This window comes from Myotis daubentonii, chromosome 3 (genome assembly GCF_963259705.1).
Source record: "Myotis daubentonii chromosome 3, mMyoDau2.1, whole genome shotgun sequence".
Lineage (NCBI taxonomy): Eukaryota > Metazoa > Chordata > Mammalia > Chiroptera > Vespertilionidae > Myotis > Myotis daubentonii.
This window is the reverse complement of record NC_081842.1, coordinates 125,438,611-125,458,076: the sequence shown is the minus strand read 5'-3', so window position 1 is coordinate 125,458,076 and position 19,466 is coordinate 125,438,611. Positions and strand designations below refer to the sequence as shown.

Below are 19,466 nucleotides of genomic sequence, written 5' to 3'. Positions count from 1 at the left end.
CAACCAATCGATGTGTCTTTCACAACGATGTTTCTCTCTTGGTCTTTCCCCTTCCCTTCCACTCTAAAAATCAATGAAAAAATATCCTCAGGAGAGGATTAACAAAAAATAAATAAAAGTTTTTTAAAGACTTTAGAAAACATATTTAACCTTTCAGGGGTAGAGGATGAGTTTTTCAATTCAATGACCATAATGAGTCTGACAAAAAAATGTTGGTTGCTTACCTATTATTGCCCCCACCCACCCACTGCCCTTTCCCTGCTAATAGGACTCTGACTTTACTCATGTATCTAACTTGGACTTCTCTAAAGTTTTATGATTATATAGCTTGATGCTTTCCCCAGATGAATGAGAACTCTGAGCAAGGAAGAGCCAAATGATGAACAAGAGACAAGACTGAAGAAGTTTAACCGCATTACCATGTCCATTAGCACACTGTGACACCGTGAAATAAGTTTTAGTCTCATTAATCCAATTTATAAACAAAGAAACTAAAATTTGGAGTTGAATGAGTCACCTGAAGTGGCAGAGCCTTTGACTCTTCACTCAAACTTCCACTGTTAATTCACTAACAACATGCTACTTCATCTAGACAGCAAACTATAATCTGTCCTTGTTAAAAATCAGATGCAAGTACCCAATCTTGTAATCCTGCTCACCTAAACTAGATCAGTATCCTAAAATCACAAATATGAGGAATATAGACTAAATTTTAAAAACGTGAAAATATATGGTTCAAAATAAATATTCTACAGGTTAATACAATCACTTTTGCCAGAGTATAATATCCAACCAAAGCATACGAAGGTATATTTTTCAAATTCCCAGATCATATTAATGGTATTAACATGTTATGGATTAATAAGCACCAAATAATAGTTTGCCATTTTGGAAATTGGTATTTTAAGACTTTTATTAGCTTTTATTAATAATATTCACAATCCTGAAAGTGGAATGTATCTCTAGTGGTCAATATAGGGCAGATTGAGGAAAATGAAAATTAAATAATTGTCATTGCTATTTTATTAGTAATAATAACGATGACAATACACCCTAAATTTTGAACAGGCATAGTCTCCACTTTTTGTGTTTAGAAGAGCTTCGGTTTTCCACATTTCTAATTGACTGCCATTTCTTCCTTAACCTAGCACTAACCAGGTGGTTACAAACTGCAAATCAAGTACAGTCACTCTACATTCCAAAGTTGACTCAGAGCCTTGATTTCTTCAAGTGTAAACCAGGGAAGAAAGGGACTTCTGCAAAGCTGGTTGATTATAACAGCCTCAGGCTTTATCAGAAATAAAAGTTCTGAGCAAGGAAGAGACAAACCATCAGCAGGACACAAAGTGGAGCGTCACCCCCTACTCACCCCGACACACACAAACACTCCCTGCGGGTTTTTGTCCAATGCTTTTGAGGATGGAACTAATCTTCTTCATAAAAGCAAATGGCACTGACCACCGAAGAGGTCTCCTAGGGTTATGACATCAGCCGCTGTGGGCAATGGGGATGTTGACTCTTCTTTCCCATTTGCTAGTTCACGTCTAAAATTATGCGGAAATGCTTTTGATTGTGCTTGCAACCCGCTGTGTCCCCAAGTGCAACAAAAAGGTCCTTTCAAAGGTCGGTAAGAAGTCACAGGCAGACACGCCTACTAACCCTATTATGGAAACAGCAAAGGCGACTGTAACTTACTGAAACCGCAATGAAAGCTCATCATTCCCACCAAAATAATAAAACCCAAGGTCCTGTCCAACGTCACACAGCTTTCGTGGCCAGAGGGGAGGTCTCCGCCCTCGTACGGCTTTTCGCCAAAAGCTCCGAGGAGCAAGCGGCTGAGCCTTGGACAGTCGGCCTTGCGCCCGAATTCCGGGAGCGCGGGCGTCTGTTTCTAGGCCTAGGTAACATTTCCTTTCCTGTGTCCGCCCAACTCGCTTGAAGAGTCAAGCTGGGATCCTTTGGCCGGAAGATCTCGGGGAGCCCGCCGACCTAATCCTCCGGGGCAGGAAAGAGCGGGGAAGGGGAACTCGACCGACTTCCGGGAATCCCGGCTCACTCACAACGACTTCCGGGAACGTCGCGGGTCCCACCCACCACCCGATGGGCCATTCGCCGCTCGACTTCGGGGCCCCGCCCCCAGCTCACCTGGAGCCCCGCCCATCTCAGGCCCCACCCATTCCCGCATCCCAGTTCGCGGAACTTGCCCGTTGCCGCTGTTGCCTCCGCGCAGACGTACCAGATAGTTATGTACTTTCGTTTTCGCGGCAAATCTCTCCAAGCTCGAGGCCGAAGAAAACAGTGATGGAATCCGGTTACTCTGTTTTCGCGCCGCCTCGCAGGGTCGCACCCGGGAAGGACGCCGGAGCCTGACGGAGTCCGCAGGGACAGCTCGGCAGGCTCGGGGAGACTGGCCCGCAGCGGCCGGCCGCTCCGCGCTCACCGCACCCGGCTCGGTGGGCCGCGCTCCCTCGCCCAGTGGGCAGCTCGCTCGGCACCTGGCGGTGTGGGCCGGGACCGCCGCGCTGTGGAGCCGCCCAGGGGTCCGGGTCCGGTGTCCGCGCTGCGGAGCCGCCCAGGGGTCCGGGTCCGGTGTCCGCGCTGCCCGCGCCTCAAGTGAGCGAAACTCCGGGCGGGCGGCGGGGCGTGGACTGCTCGCTCTGCCTCCACCCCCTGGTGGAGGAAGACGGGGCGAGCGCCCGCCCTGCGCTGTGGCGCTCCGTTCCCCGAGATGTGTTAGCATCCCAGCCTCACTCTGAAGCGGACTGGGAGGCCAGGAAAAAGGAAATGTTACCTGGTCCTGGAAACCTCTGCCGCCGGGAGAGGCCGCTCGGCGGAGTGGACAGCGCCGGGGGGTTAATCGGGGGGGGAGGGGTTACCCGGGGGGTGGGTTACGGGGGGGGGGTACCCCAGGGGGTGGGTTAACTGAGGTCCTAGGCTAGGGGATGGGTTAACCAGAGGGTAGGATTCTGAGCTCTTCGTATAGCAGACCTAGACCCTCAGGCAAATTACCCTCTTCTTTCTTCACTTGTAAGTTGAGACTAATAAAATCTCGGGCTGTGGAGGGAGAAATGTAATTATTTATTTTGTAGCCTTTTAAAATGGTGATGGGGAAGTCTCAAGCAAAATGGAAAATGCTTGCTATAGTGCTGTATTAAAAAGTCAATTATACATACTGCATGATCACATATTGTAAAAAGATAGTCACGTGAATGAGAAGCTACAAACTGAAAGAAAATATTTGAAAAAGATATGTCTAATAACTGTTATCCAAAATACATTTGACCCTTAACTTGGCTTTGTACTTTGTGGGACTACTAATATGGGATTTAAAAAGCTGTTTTTAAGTGGACCCACGCAGTTCAAACCCACCTTGTTAAAGGGTCAAGTGTATTTCTATGTTGGAGGGCAGCTTAAGTTATACCCACATTTACGACAGCTTGGGTGGTGGGTTCCCCAACACCCCACCTCTTGTTTAAGGGTCAACTAAAAACACTCAACAATTAAGAAAAGGAGTAACCTAATTAGGAAATAGACAAAATACCTGAATAAACATCTGAAGATACAGATGGCAAGTAAGAATGTGAAAAGATGCTCACCATTATAGGGAATTGCAAATTTGAATAAACACCGGGATACCACTCTTACATATGTACTAGAATGACTAAAATCCAGAATACTGACAATACCAAATGTTGGTGAGGATGTGGAACAACAGGAATTTTCATTCATTGTTTGTGTGAATCAAATTGGTAAAGCCACTTTGGAAGAAAATTTGACAGTTTTTTTTTTTGTGTGTGTGTTGTTTTTTTTTTTTTAAAGCAAAAACTGCCTTACCATATGACTCAGCAACCACATGTCTTGGTATTAACCCAAATGAATTGAATATTACTCAGCTCCAAAAAAGAAATGTGCTATCAAGACCCCAAAAGACATGGCTGAACCTTAAATGTTTATTTCTAAGTGAAAGAAGACAATTTGAAAAAGTTCATAATATGTGATTCCAACTATAACATTCTGGAGAAGGCAAAATTGTGGAGACAAAAAAAATCCATGGTTGTCAGGTTTGTGTGGAAGGATGGGTCAATAGGTGGAGCACAGGATCTTAGGGCCATGAAATTATGTATGATACTACATTGGTGGGTACATTATACATTTGTCAAAACCCAAAATGTACAACAGTGAAACCAAATGTAAAGTATGGACTTTTCTTAATAATGATGTGTCAGTGTTGGTTAATTGTTGGACTTTACTCAATAATGAATGTACCACACTGCAAGATGATGGGAGAGGCTTTGTGTTTTGGGGGACTGTGTGTGGGGGTAGAAAATGTGGGAATGACTCAGCAACCACCTGGCTTGGTATTAACCCAAATGATATGAAAGCGTATGTCTATACAAAAGCCTGCACATAAATGTTTATAGCACCTATATTAATTGCCAAAACTTAAAGGCAACCAAGATTGTCCTTCAATAGGTGAATGTGCAAAAAACAACAACAACAAAAACCACCTGTGGTCCACCCACACTACATGATCACTCACTTTTGCTGTGAAACTAAAATTGTGTAAAAAAAAAAAAAAAAAAAAAAGCTGTAAAAAGAAAAGCTACATATATGATGAAAGGGTTACCTATTCATTTAACAAACATTTCTAAATAGTGTATAACAAATATGTACTAGATACAAGAATATCTGATGGTAGATACAAATGATATAAAAAGGCATTCATTCAGATTACCTGTTGTAGGCACTAAAGACTTGGTTGTTAATAAATGAAATATCTCTACCCTTAATGGAGCTTACATTCTAATGGGGAAGATGAATGAACGAATAAACTATGTAGTATGTTGTTAGGAAGTATTAAGAGAGAAAAAGCACCAAAGTTGGATAGATGTTCATATACGTGTGGGTAGTATATCACAATTTTAGATGGCGTGGCCAAGGAAAATCTCACTGTAAAGGTGATGTTTGAGTAAACAACTCAAGGAAGTCAGGGAGGAAGCCATGAGGATATCTTGGGGATAAGCATACAGAGCAGAGAAAGAGACCAAGGGCAGAGACTCAGAGATGGGAGCAGAGGGAGGAGGCACATGTGAAATAAACAAGACAGAACGTAACAATAGAGGATAAGGTCAATTAACAGGGAAAACTGAGGACTTAATGGATGATTTAAAAAAAAACCCCAAAAACATATATCAATTTCAGAGAGGAAGGGAGAGGAAAGAGAAACATCAATGATGAGGAGAATCTTTGATTGGCTGCCTCCTGCATGTCCCCTATTGGGGATCAAGCCCGCAACCTGGGCATGTGCCCTTGACCTGAATCGAACCTGAGACCCTTCAGTCTGCAAGCTGACACTCTAGCCCAGGGTTGGGCAAACTTTTTGACTCGAGGGCCACAATGGATTCTTAAACTGGACCGGAGAGCCGGAACAAAAGCATGGATGGAGTGTTTGTGTGAACTAATATAAATTCAAAGTAAACATCATTACGTAAAAGGGTACGGTCTTTTCTTTTTTTAGTTTTATTCATTTCAAACAGGCTGGATCCGGCCCGCAGGCCGTAGTTTGCCCATGGCTGCTCTAGCCACTGAACCAAACCAGCTAGGGCTTATGGGAGATTTTAAGAAGATTGCTTCTTATTCTGAATGAGTAGAGTCATTGGAGGGTTTTGTGCAGAGAAGCAGCATACTCAAAATTATAATAGGACTAGAGGCCCGGTGCACAAAAATTTGTGCACTCGGAGGGAGTGGGGTCCCTCAGCCCGGCCTGTGCCCTCTCGCAGTCTGGGACCCCTCGGGAGATAACGACCTGCTGGCTTAGGCCTGCTCCCGGGTGACAGAGGGCAGACCCAATCCCTAGGTGCATGCAGCCCCTGGTCGGGCTCAGAGCAGGGCAGATTGGGGAGTTGGGGCACCGCCCCCTGTCATGCACAGAGCAGGGCGGATCGGGGGGGTTGTGATGCCACCCTCAGTCACGCTCAGGGTAGGGCCAATTGGGGGGTTGGGGCACCGCCCGCTGTCACACTCAAGGCAGGGTCGATGGGGAGGTTGCTGCTTGGGGCTCCGTACCCTGTCACGCACAGAGCAGGGTCGATCAGGGGGTTGGGGAGCGCCCCCCTGTCACGCACAGAGCAGGGTCCATCAGGGGGTTGAGGAGCTCCCCCCTGTCACTCACAGAGTAGGGCCGATAAGGGAGTTGGGGCACCGCCCCATGTCACACACAGAGCAGGGCGGGTCAGGGAGTTGGGGTGCTGCCCTCTATCACCCACAGAGCAGGGCCAATCAGGGGGTTGTGGCGCCGCCACTGTCACACTCAGGGCAGGGCCGATGGGAAGATTATGGCTCTACCCTGTCACACATAGAGCAGGGCCTGTGGGGCGGGGGACGGGGGGCGGGGGTTGGGGCGCCGCACCCTGTCACACACAGAGCCGCAGTGCGATCAGGGGGTTGGGGCGCCTTCCCCTTTCATGAACAGAGCAGGCGGATAGGGACGTTGTGGACCCGCCCCCTGTCACACACAGAGCCGCAGGGCGATCAGGGGGTTTGGGCGCTGCCCCCTGTCACGCTGATCCCGGTGCCGGGAGGCATATTACCCTTTTACTATATAGGATAGAGACCTGGTGCATGGGTGGGGCTGGCTGGTTTGCCCTGAAGGGTGTCCTGGATCAGGGTGGGGATCCCCACTGGGGTGCCTGGCCAGCCTGGGTGAGGGGATGATGGCTGTTTGCAGCTGGTCACACACCCTTCAGGGTGGGCATCCCCACTGGGGTGCCTGGCCAGTCTGGGTGAGGGGCTGAGGGCTGTTTTCAGGTTGGCGGGTGACTGAAGTTCCCAACTGCTCCTTTTTTTCTTTTTTCTTTTTATTCTGGGCCAGCTTTAGCTCTGGCTCCAGCTCTGAGGCCTCTGCTGCTGAAAGCAGGTATCTGGTTTGTTTGGGTTCTATAATCGAAACAATGTATAACTCCAGCTCTGAGATCCCTGCGGGCTGAAAGCAGGTTTCTGGGGTTTTGTTTAGCTTCTATATTTGTTACAATGTTTCAAACTGCAAGCTCAGAGGCCGGCAAGGCAGGCAGGGAACGTTGGAGTCCTCCGTCACTGAAGCAAGCAAGCCCCATTTTCGCTTGAAGCTGCCTGGCTGCCGGCCACCATCTTGGCTGGCAGTTAATTTCCATATTGCCCTGATTAGCCAATGGGAAGGGTAGCAGTCGTACGCTAATTACCATGTTTCTCTTTTATTAGATAGGATTGCTCTGGCTGCTCAGTTGAAAATAGACTGCAAAAGAACAAGAGCAAGGCAGGAGGTTATTGCAGTAATGCAGACGGGTGAGGATGGCTTGAATGAGAGTGATAGCAATAGAAGTAACAAGAAATTGTCAGATTCTGGATAAAATATGAATGTGGAAGTGACAGGATTAGCTTAGCGATCAGAAACTGTGGGAAATAAAATAACTGGAAAGTTTTTTCCCCTGAGCATAACTTGAAGGACAGAGTTGAACAGTGCAAACAGCAAGTTTGTGAAAATAGATCTCTGTTTGAACATGTTAATTTGAGATGTCTATTAAACATCCAGGTGGAGATGTCAAGTAGGCAGGTGGGTATCTGAATATGGAGCTCAAGGAAGGGTCCAGGTTGAAAATGTAAATCAGAATGCCATGAACACATAGATGGCATCTAAAGCTGTGAGTCAAGATACCAAGGGAAAGAATGTAGATAGAAAAGAGATCTGAGGAATGAGGCCTGAGGTCCTACAATATTTATGAATTGATGAGATGGAAGAGCAGCCACCAGAATAGGAGGAAACTAGGTGTGTGTGTGTGATCCTTAAGAGAATTATTAGTTGTGCCAAATGCTGCTAATATGTCAGGAAAGATGGACTGAGAATTTACCATTGCATTTGATAACATGGAAATTGTCAAAGACCACAATAATGGAAGTTTTAGTAGTATGGTGGGAGTAGATTCAAGAAAATGTTTGAGGACATGGGGAGAGAGACTGAGTATACTTAGGTCTTAAAGTGGAATTTTTCAGAAAAGGGAATGAGATGAATAGTACAATAGAGGTGAAAATGGTGTAAAAAAATTTATTAAGATCTCATATTTATTCTAAAACACTTCACAGTCTTTTGGAGAGACATTTTTTTTCCCATACAAATGTTATTTAATAAGGGGAATGGTAAAGGTATGTGCCAGGTGTTATGACAACAGGAAAAGGTTCTACTTATCAGGATAATAATTCTCAAGAGGAAGAAAATCAGGAAAGACTTCACAAATATGAGTATTCTGGTCTTGATAGAACATACAGAATGAATCCTTCCATTGAAAACAATAATGCAAAAAAAACCCCCAAAAAAACACAATAATGCAACATGGACAAAACATTTAAAATGACTGCTTGAAGGCATTGGAGAGCAGCTAACACAGGGAGGACTAAAGAGGCTACTGTCCTTGAGAAAGAAAGCATATGAAGTGAGCTCCATATTCATTCACACAGCATTTTCTCTCAGGGCATTTCTAATTCTGTGTAAAGGGTAGTAGAGCCCAAGCAGAAAGTAGCCATCCCACTGGTTGAGTAGGTCAGAATCTGGAACCTAAGCAGCAAAATCTTAGGAGGGTACTAAAGAGAAACGACTCCAAAATTGTCCATTGAAATTATACTGCGATGATTGGCTGATAACTAAATGCACATTTGTAGGGACAGACTCCAGGAAACCAAGCAGGCACGAGCAAATCCAAGGCTAGAAACCTGAGCCCTGTTTTCAGGAGCTCCATAGTACTAGCAACCTAGACGTTGGAGTTCAAGCCCTGCTAAGCTGGAGAGGCTCTGAGGAAGACTCTAATCTTTCTATCAACATATCAGAGAAGGGGCAGGCCGTATCAAGACCATGCTTGTTTTAATCTGCCCAGGCTGCCATAACAAAATACTATAGACTGGGTAGCTGAAACAACTCACATTTATTTTCTCATTGTTCTAGAGCAGTGGTTCTCAACCTTCTGGCCCTTTAAATACAGTTCCTCATGTTGTGACCCCACCATAACATTATTTTCGTTGCTACTTCATAACTGTAATGTTGCTACTGTTATGAATTGTAATGTAAATATCTGATATGCGGGACCGTCTTAGGTGACCCCTGTGAAAGGGTCGTTCAATCGCCAAAGGGTCGCGACCTCTCAACCTGTGGCTGGATGTCTGAGGTCAGGACGCCGGCATGCTCAGTTTCCAGTTAGGCCTCTCTTCCTGGCTTGTAGGTGGCCACCAGCTCACATGACCTTTTCTCTGTGCATGTGTGGAGAGAAAGTTCTATGGTGTGTCTTTTAATAAGAGCACATGTCCCATGTGAGGGTTCCATCCTCATGACCTCATGTAAACCTAATTACCTGCTAAAGAGCCCGTCTATAAATGTCAGCACACTGGAGTGTTAAGGCATAAAAATAAGAATTTGGGGTGGGGGGCACAATTTAGCCCATGGCAATGTCCTCAAAGTAAGAATGTGACTCAAGAATACGGGCAAAGTAGCACAGCTCTAACAAAGCCTGGCTCTAACCCATCTCAAACAGGACCACAGTAATTTGCTAGTACACTTTCTGCTTGCCAGAGGAAACAACCCCTTTTGAACAAAGGCAACATCATCTGTACCTCTACATTTTCTCATAGTGTCTGGCATCCAGTAAAACAAGAATGAAACAGGCTAAATATAGCAGAAATTGCTTTTTTAAAAACAAGAAAAGACAAGCGAAATAGTACCAATGAAAATACAGATATTAATCAGACAGGGACTTAAAATAATTGATAACATTTTTTAACAAAATAGATGAAATAAAAAAGTCTCACTAGAAATCTGGAAGCTGTTTAAAGAAAGTCAAATAGAGATTCTAGAACCTGAAATATATTTAAAGTTAAGAAAGCAAGTGGATGGGTTTAAAAAGCAGATTTTACTAACAGGATTAGTGAACTGAAAGATAGACTAGTAAAAAATAGCCAGAGTGAAGAACAGAGAGAAAAACAGATGGAAATAGAAAGGAAAAAAGAGGGCAAGAATCACATGGAACATAATGAAAAGGTCAAATACTTGTGCTGAAATACCAGAGGGAGAGAATTGGAAAGGAGACATATGAAAAATTACTGGCCAAAGTTTTTTAAAATTTAATGGAATAATTAAACAACACGTTAAAGAAACTTTACAAACCCATACAGGATAAATACAAAGAAAATTACACCTAGACACAGAATAGTCAGCTGAAAAAAAAAGCAAAAAGAAAATCTTAAAAACAACTGGAGAGAAAAGACCTACTATCTTCAAGATGGTAACAGCAATACGGATGGCTGACCTTTTTTTTAACAGAAGTTGAAAACAAATCGTCACCTTTAATGTGTTGATAGGGGAAATATATATCTATATCTTCCAACCTAAAGTTTTATAACTAGATAAAATATCCTTCAAAAAATGAAAGCAAAATAAACTCCCTGCCACCCTCCCCAAACAAAAGCTTCAAGGATTTATTGCCAGAAGAGCTGCATTACAAAAAAATACTAGAGAGTTCTATTGGCTGAAGGCAAATAATCTCAGAGAGAACACAGAATGACAGGAAGGAAAATAAAAAACATACTGAAAAAGGGAGAAATGTGGAATCCTATATAATAAAAGTCTAATATGCTAAGTGTTTGGTCATCTAGTCATCCGTTCAACCAATCAAAGTGTAATATGCTAATGATATGTTAAGGCTGCTCAACCACTTGCTATGATGTGCACTGACCACCAGGGGGCAGAAGCTCTGATTGGTAGGTTAGCTTGCTGCTGGGGTCCAGCTGATCAGGATTGAGTGGGCCGGACATGCCCTGGAGCCCTCCTGCAGTCCCTCCCAGCTGGCCAACCTCCCACATCCTTCCACAGCCCCAATCATGCACTGGTGGGGTCCCTTGGCCTGGCCTGCGCCCTCTCACAATCTGGGCTAAGGGACTCCCCCCCCCCCCGCCAAGTGCACGAATTTTGTGCACTGGACCTCTAGTAACATAAAGAAATGTTGAATGTTTAAAACAATAATCATGATGATGCCTTGTGAGCTTTAAAACATATAGAAATGAAATATATGATAATTGTACAAATGAAATTTATGGTAATTGTGCAAGATGTAAGCAAATGAAATTAAACTATCTTTAGTTTCTAGCATTGTTTGTGAAATGGTAAAAATATTAATTTGTGGACTACCTATCTCAAAATAAATGGTATAATTTCTATAAGATTAATATAAAATGTATACATAAAAAGCTTATACAGGGAAATATAATAATATAAAGCATTTTAATAATCCAAAATCATGCAACGAAGAGAAAATAAAGGAACAAAGACAGGTAGGATAGCAGTGGCCCTGTTTAAAAAGAGAGAGCCTACCCAGCTGGCGTGGCTCAGTGGTTGAGTGTCAACCTATGAATCAGGAGGTCACATGACTGGGTTCCAGGTTCAATTCCCAGTGTGGGCATGCAGGAGGCATCCAATCAATGATTCTCTTTCATCATTGATGTTTCTCTCTCCCTTTCTGAAATCAATAAAAATATATTTTAAAATATAATAAAAAGAAAAGGCCCAATGATATCAGGAATGAAAAACAGGACATCAATACAAAATTTAAAAGGATTAAAAATAAGAGATGATTATTATTAACATTTTTATGTTATTAATATAATAATGTAGATGAAATAGAGAAGTTTCTTGAAAAACATAACTTGCCAAAACTGACCCAAGAAGAAATAGAATATTGGAATATTCCTGTGTCTTTTGAAGATATTGAATAAATCATTTAAATCAAACAAAAGCCCTAACCGGTTTGGCTCATTGGATAGAGCGTTGGCCTGCGGACTGAAAGGTCCCAGGTTCGATTCCAGTCAAGGGCATGTACCTTGGTTGTGGGCACATCCCCAGTAGGGGGTGTGCAGGAGGCAGCTGATCGATGTTTCTCTCTCATCAATGTTTCTGACTCTCTATCCCAGGGGTCCTCAAACTACGGCCTGTGGGCCACATGCAAATACAAATATTGTATTTGTTCCCGTTTTGTTTTTTTTACTTCAAAATAAGATATGTGCAGTGTGCATAGGAATTTGTTCATAGTTTTTTTTTAAAACTATAGTCCGACCCTCCAACGGTCTGAGGGACAGTGAACTGGCCCCCTGTTTAAAAAGTTTGAGGACCCCTGCTCTATCCCTTCCCCTTCCTCTCTGTAAAAAATCAATAAAAATATATTAAAAAAATAAAATAAAATCAAACAAAAGTCCACACCCAAATGACTTCATTGGTAATTTTTTCTGAACCATTTAAAGATGAGATAATAAAAATTATACATAAACTTTTCTAGCAAATAGGAAAAGAGGACTCTTTCCAAACATTTTAATAAGACTAACTCAACCTTGGCAGCTAAACTTGACAAAAACAGCACCAGAAAAGAAAATTACAGCCCAATATATCTCATTAACATAAATGCAAACAATTCTAAGTTAGATATTGTCAAATTGAATTTAGTGACATGTCTACAGAATAACACATCATGACCAACTAGGTTTTATTCCATAAATGAAATATTAGTTTAACATTAAAAAATCAAAGCAATTCACCACATTACAGAAGAAAAATATCATATGATCTACTCAAAAGATGCTAAAGAAGGATGGATAAAAATTCAAGACTTATTTATAATAAAAACTTTCAAAAAATAAGAATAAAAGAGAATTTTCCTAATTGGATAAAGGATATTTACACCAATGTACAGATAACATCATACTTAATCATGAAATATTAAAGAATTTCTTTTGCAATCAGGAGCAAGACAAGAAGGCCTACTATCATCACTTCTCTTCATAATTGTGCTGGAGTCTATCACCAGTGCAATAAGGAAGGGAAAGAGAGTTAAAACATAAAAACAGCATGGCTGATGTGGCTCAGTGGTTGAGCGTCAACCTATGAACCAGGAGGTCATGGTTTGATTCCCAGTCAGGGCACTTGCCCGATTGTAATTCCCAGTAGGGGTCATGCAGGAGGCAGCCGATCAATGATTCTCTCTCATCATTAATGTTTCTATCTCTCTCTCCCTCTCCCTTCCTCTCTGAAATCAATAAAAATATATTAAACAAACAAAAACATAAAATAGTAAAGCAGAAGAAATAAAGTTATTATTTCAGATGACATGATTATGTATGTAGACTATTCAAAAGGATCTAAAACAAAATTAATAAGTGACTTTAGTTAAGATCATTGGATTCAAAACAAATATTAAAAAGCATTTCTATTTCTGTATCTAGCAAAAAGCAAATAAAAGATAAAGATACAAGAGCCACAGCATTTACAACAGCAGTAACATTGGGACTCACACAGTAAAAAATATGTAGGACCACTAAGAAAAAACTATAGAATATTACCAAGAGACATGACAAAACACCTAAATAAATAAAGGGATTTCTCTCTAGATTGGAAGACTCAATGTTAATTCTCCTCAAATCAGTTTTTTCTTTTTCTTTTTTGGCTAGTGCTTTTGATGCCATGTCTAAAAACTCTTTGTGTCAGCCCAGGTCATGAAGTTTATTCCTATATTTTCTTCTAGAAGTTTCTTTTTAATTTTTCAATTACGGTTTACACTCAATATTTTGTATTAGTTTAGGTATACAGCATAGTGGTTAGATAACCATACACTTTACAAAGTAGTCCTCAGTATTTCAAGTACCTACCTGGCACCATACATAATTATTACAACATTATTGACTATGTTCCTATGCTGTATTTTACATACCATGACTTTTTTATGACTACCAATTTATACTTCTTAATCCCTTTACATTCTTCACCCAGCCCCTGATCCCCCTTTCTCTGACAGCCATCAATCTGATTTCTGTACCTATGAGTCTGTATTTATTTTGTTTGCTTATTTTGCTCTTTAGATTCAACACATAAGTAAAATCATATGGCATTTGTTTTCCTCTGTTTGACATTTCACTCAGCATAATCTCTAGGTCAGTGGTTCTCAACCTTCTGGCCCTTTAAATACAGTTCCTCATGTTGTGACCCAACCATAACATTATTTTTGTTGCTACTTCATAACTGTAATGTTGCTACTGTTATGAATCATAATGTAAATATCTGATATGCAGGATGGTCTTAGGCGACCCCTGTGAAAGGGTCGTTCAACCGCCAAAGGGTCGCGACCCACAGGTTGAGAACCGCTGCTCTAGGTCATCCATGCTTTACAAACAGTAAGATTTCATTCTTTTTTTATGGCCAAGTAATATACATATACATATACATATACATATACATATACATATACATATACATATACATGACAGCTTTTTTATCCATTCATCTATTGATGGGCACCCAGAGAAGAATCTAATTTCTAGAGTTACTACATTATAATAGTCAAATGATCAGCTTTCAGCAACAACGACAACAACAACAAAACCCCCCACAATGCATAAGCAGACACAGAAAAGTGTGGATCAAACAGAGGAACAAAATGAATTAACACAAACTATCCCTTAGTAAGTTGAGGTATAGAACTTACTATCAAAGACTTAAAAATAACTGTCTTAGCCCAGCCAGCATGGCTTTGTTGTTGAGCATCAATCTATGAACCAGGAGGTCATGGTTCGATTCCCAGTCAGGGCACATGCCCAGATTGTGGGCTCTATCCCCAGTGGGGACATGCAGGAGGCAGCCGATCAATGATTCTCATCATTGATGTTTTTCTCCCTCTCCCTTTCTCTCTGAAATCAATAAAAGAATATGTTAAAAAATATATATTCAGAAAGACAGAGAAAAATATGGACAATGACCAAAGGAAATCAGAGAAATTATGTATGGACAAAATGAGAATATTAATAAAGAGAGAGAAATTATAAAAAGGAACCTAACAGATACTTTGGAGCCAAAAGTACAATAACTGATATAAAAATGTACTAGACTAGTTAAACATCAGATTTAAGCAGGAAGGAGAATCAATGAACTTGAAGATAAGACAATTGAAATAATCAAGCCTGAGGAACAGAAAGAAAAAAAGAGAAAAATGTGAACAGACCCTAAGGAACTTGTGGGACACCATGAATTGTATCAACATACACATTATGGGACTCACAGATTAAGAAAGATTGAAAGAGGTAGAAAGAATATTTGAAAAAAGAATTGCTCAATACTGACCAAATTTTATGAAACTCATGAATCTAAAAATCCAAGAAGCTCAATAACTCCAAGTAGGATAACCTCAAAGAGACTCACATTATAATTCAACTATTGGAAGACAAATACAAAGAAGATCTTTAAAGCAATGAGAGAAGGGATCATATACAGGGGATCCTCAATAAGATTAACAGTTGATATTTCATCAGAAGCCATGGAGGTTAAAAAAAAATAAGAAAAAGAAAGAAAGAAAAAAGCAGGATGACATATTTAAAGTACTGAAAGAAAAACATGTCAACTGATAATTTTATGTCTGGAAAAGCTGTCCTTCAAACGTGATGAAGAAGTTAAGACTATCAGATAAACAAAATCTGAACTCTTTACCATTTGACCAGAACTTCAAGAAATATTAAAGGGAGTTTTTCAGGTTAAAATAAAGGACAACCAACAGTAACTCAAAGTAGTATAAGAAATAAAGTTCTCTAATAAAGCCATATACATAGGCAAATATAAAGCAAGTGTTATTGTATTTTTGATTTGTAATCCCACTTTTTACTTCTTACATGATTAAAAAGATGAATGCATAAAATCAATTTAAAATCTAAGTTATTGGGCACATGATGTATAAAGACATAATTTGTGACAACATAAATGAGAGAGAATGGAGATATATAGGAGCAGGTTTTTATATTCTTTTAAGTGAAGTATACATCAATTCAAGATAGCTTAATTTAAATTTAATACGTTAAATATAATCCCCCATGGTAATCACAAAACATACCTGAAAGACTATACAAAAAAGGAAACGAAAAGGGAATTAAAATGATTCACTAAAAAAATATGACTAAACCTAACAGAACCAATAATGGAGAAAATGAGGAACATGAAAAGCCATGAGACATACAGAAAACAAATAGCTAGATGGCAGAAATAAGCCTCTCCTAAATTACTTTAAATGTAAATAGATTAAACTTTAATAGAAAAGGTTGGCAGAATGGATTAAAAATATGACCTAGTGGTACCATCTCACACCTGTCAGAATGGCTATCACCAACAAATCAACAAATAACAAGTGCTGGTGAGGATGTGGAGAAAAAGGAACCCTTGTGCTCTGCCTGTGGGAATGCAGACTGGGCTAGCCACTGTGGAAAACAGTATGGAGTTTCCTCAAAAAATTAAGGATGGAACTCCCATTTGACCCAGTAACATCATTTCTAGGAATATATCTCAAGAAATCAGAAACACCAATCAGAAAGGATATATGCACCCCTATGTTCATAGCATCACAATTTACAATAGCTAGGATTTGGAAACAGCCTAAGTGCCCATCTGCAGATGAGTAGATTAGAAAACTGTGGTACATCTACACAATGGAATACTACGCTGCTGTGAAAAAGAAAGAACTCTTACAATTTGCAACAGCATGGATGGACCTGGAGAGCATTATGCTAAGCGAAATAAGCCAGTCAGAGAAATATCACACGATCTCACTCATTTGTGGAATATAATGAACGAAAATAGATCCAGAGACATAGAAGCATCGAGCAGACTGTCACACCTCAGAGGGAAGGCAGAGGAGGGTGGGGGTGGTGGTGTAAGAGATAAACCAAAATACTTGTATGCATGCATATAAACAAAACCAATGGACACAGACAGTAGGGGGATGAGGACATGTGCTGGGGGGTGGGAGTGGCTGGGAAGATGTCAATGGGGGGAAAAGGAGACATATGTAATACTTTAAACAATAAAGAATTTAAATTAAAAATGACCTAGCCCTGTCTGGTATTCTCAGTGGTTAGAGTGTTGTTCTATGCACTGAAAAGCCATGGGTTCAATTCCCCATCAGGCCACATGCCCAGGTTGTGGGTTGATCTCTGGTCAGGTACGTGTCTGGGGCAGCCAATCAATGATCCTCTCTCACATTGATGTTTCTCTATGTCTCCCTCCATCCCTCTTCTTCTCTCTCTGAAATCAATGAAAAGCATATCCTCAGGTGAGGATTAAAAAAGATATATGAGTGCCCAACCAGCGTGGCTCAGTGGTTGAGCATTGATCTATGAACCAGGAGGTCACAGGTTCAATTCCTGGTCAGGGCACATGCCCGGGTTGCAGGAGGAGGCAGCCTATCAATGATTCTCTCTTATCATTGATGTTTCTATCTTTCTCTCCCTCTCCCTTCCTCTCTGAAGTCAATAATTAAAAATATTTTTTGAAAAGATATATAATCAAAGTATATGCTATCTACAAGAGACTTACTTTAGATTTAAAAAAAACTAATAGACTGAAAGTGAAGTGATAGAAAAAGATTTCCATTTAAATGGTAACCAAAATAAAATTACGGTGGCTATAGTAATATCAGACTTTAACACCAAAATTGTTAAAAGAGACAAAAAGAACATTATATGTTAATAAAAGAGTCAATTCCTTATGATTTAATTATGAACATATATGCACAAAACAACAAATCCCCACAATATATAAAGCAAATATTAACACAATTAAAAGGAAATAGTGTGTTTTACGTTAATAGTTGAACACTTTCATATTCCACTTTCAATACTGGATAGAGCTAGGCAGAAGATTAGTAAGAAAATAGAAGACTTTTGTTGATCTTTTCAAAGAATCAACTTTTGGTTTCATTGATTCTTTATTTTCTATTTTTCATTTTATTTACATCTGCTCTAACATTTATTATTTTCCTCCTGCTAGCTTTCAGCTTAGTTTACTCTTTTTGTTCTAGTTCCTAAAGGTACAAAGTTATATTATAAACCTGAGATCTTTCTTCTTATTTAATGTAGGCATTTAAATCTATAATTTTCCTTTTGAGCACTGTCTTCACTGAATCCCACAGTTTTGGTATGCTTTGTTTTAATTTTCATTCATTTCTAAGTATTTTCTAATTTCTCTTATAATTTCTTCTTTGGCCTGTTTATTTTTTAATAGTGTATTGTTTAATTTCCATTTATATCTGAGTTTTTCAGTTTTATTTCTATTATTGTTTACATCAATTATCATTGATTAGAAGTTTCATTCCACTGTAATCTGAAAAGATACTGTGTATTACTTCAATTTTCTTTCATTTATTGAGAGTTGTTTGCTCTAAAAAGGGTTTTTTGTGAAGAATGTTCAACATGCACTTGAGAGGTGTACATTCTTTTGTTGTTGAGTGGAGTGTTCTCTATATATCTGTCAGTTGTAGGCTGTAAGGGCGAATTTTGCCAAACATTTAATAATTCCAGAAAACAGAACATTTTCTAATTCATTCTATGAAGCCATCAGTACCCTGATACCAAAGCCAGATAAAGACATCACAAGAAAACTACATACCAATATCATTGTGCATATTGATGCAAAAATCCTTAACCAAAAATTTGCAAACCTAATCAAACAGGATATCTAAAGGATTGTATGTCAGAATCAAGTGGTACTCACCCAGGAATAAAAGGGTAGTTCAATATGTCTAAAACAATCAATGGAACACACCACATTAATAAAATAAAGGGAGAAAAACGCATCACATAATGATCTCAATAGGCACAGAAAAAACATTTGACAAAATTCAGCACTAATTCATGGTGAAAACATTCAGAAACTAAGAATATCAAGAAATGTCCTCAAGCTTCTGCCACCATGGCATCCCTGGGGTCATTGGCATTTTTCTCCCTTCCGTGCTCCCTCTCTTGTCTGGACATCTGGCGTGAGATCTCAGACCTAGGGTGATGAAGATTTGGTGCTTGAAAATGAGAGTTAGACATCTTGTGAAGCATAAAATAGAAAAGCAGCAAAGAGATGGAACTTGCCTAAGCCTTCAACCAAAGTTTTACCACCTGCTGAACAGGCCACACAGAGAGGTCCCAGATTTACCTGAAGAGCCTCCTGAAGCAGCTCAAGAAGTAGTTACTGCTGCTGTCCGGTGTCCAGGTGGGAATGTCCTGGGGAGGCGGTTTATAGCTATTATTTATTTATTTATTTATTTATTTATTTATTTATTTATTTATTTATTTCAGAGAGGAAGGGAGAGGGAGAGAAAGATAGAAACATCAATAATGAGAGAGAATCATTGATTGGCTGCCTCCTACACACCCCACAGTGGGGAATGACCCCACAACCCAGGCATGTGCCCTGACTGGGAATTGAACCATGACCTTCTGGTTCATAGGTCGCTGCACAATCACTGAGCGATGTCGTCCAGGCAAGGAGGAGGTTTTTAAAATCCTCAAGTTCACAGGTTCTATTTGACTGGATGATGAAAATTGGGTACCACACATCCCTATAAAGCCTTTCTACTTCCTTTCCTAGAGGCCTATGGAAGTGTAGG

General features: G+C 40.4%; 1 protein-coding gene and 1 long non-coding RNA gene across 3 annotated transcripts in view; both read right to left on the bottom strand.

Moving 5' to 3' along the window:
- RIPK1 (receptor interacting serine/threonine kinase 1) overlaps positions 1-2,675 on the bottom strand; it is a 51,633-nt gene extending 48,958 nt beyond the window's left edge. Inside the window, exon 1 of one of the 2 annotated variants that reach the window (XM_059688451.1) lies at positions 1,696-2,675. The gene's annotated coding sequence lies outside the window, so the exon portion shown is untranslated. The remainder of the gene's footprint in view (positions 1-1,695) is intronic. The other variant, XM_059688450.1, reaches the window with a different exon arrangement.
- Positions 2,676-18,552: 15,877 nt separating this feature from the next.
- LOC132230663 (uncharacterized) lies at positions 18,553-19,087 on the bottom strand. Its single transcript, XR_009451904.1, has 2 exons — positions 19,013-19,087; positions 18,553-18,859 (listed from the first exon to the last, which is right to left on the bottom strand). It is a non-coding gene; the product is annotated as an uncharacterized LOC132230663 (long non-coding RNA).
- Positions 19,088-19,466: the final 379 nt, after the last annotated feature.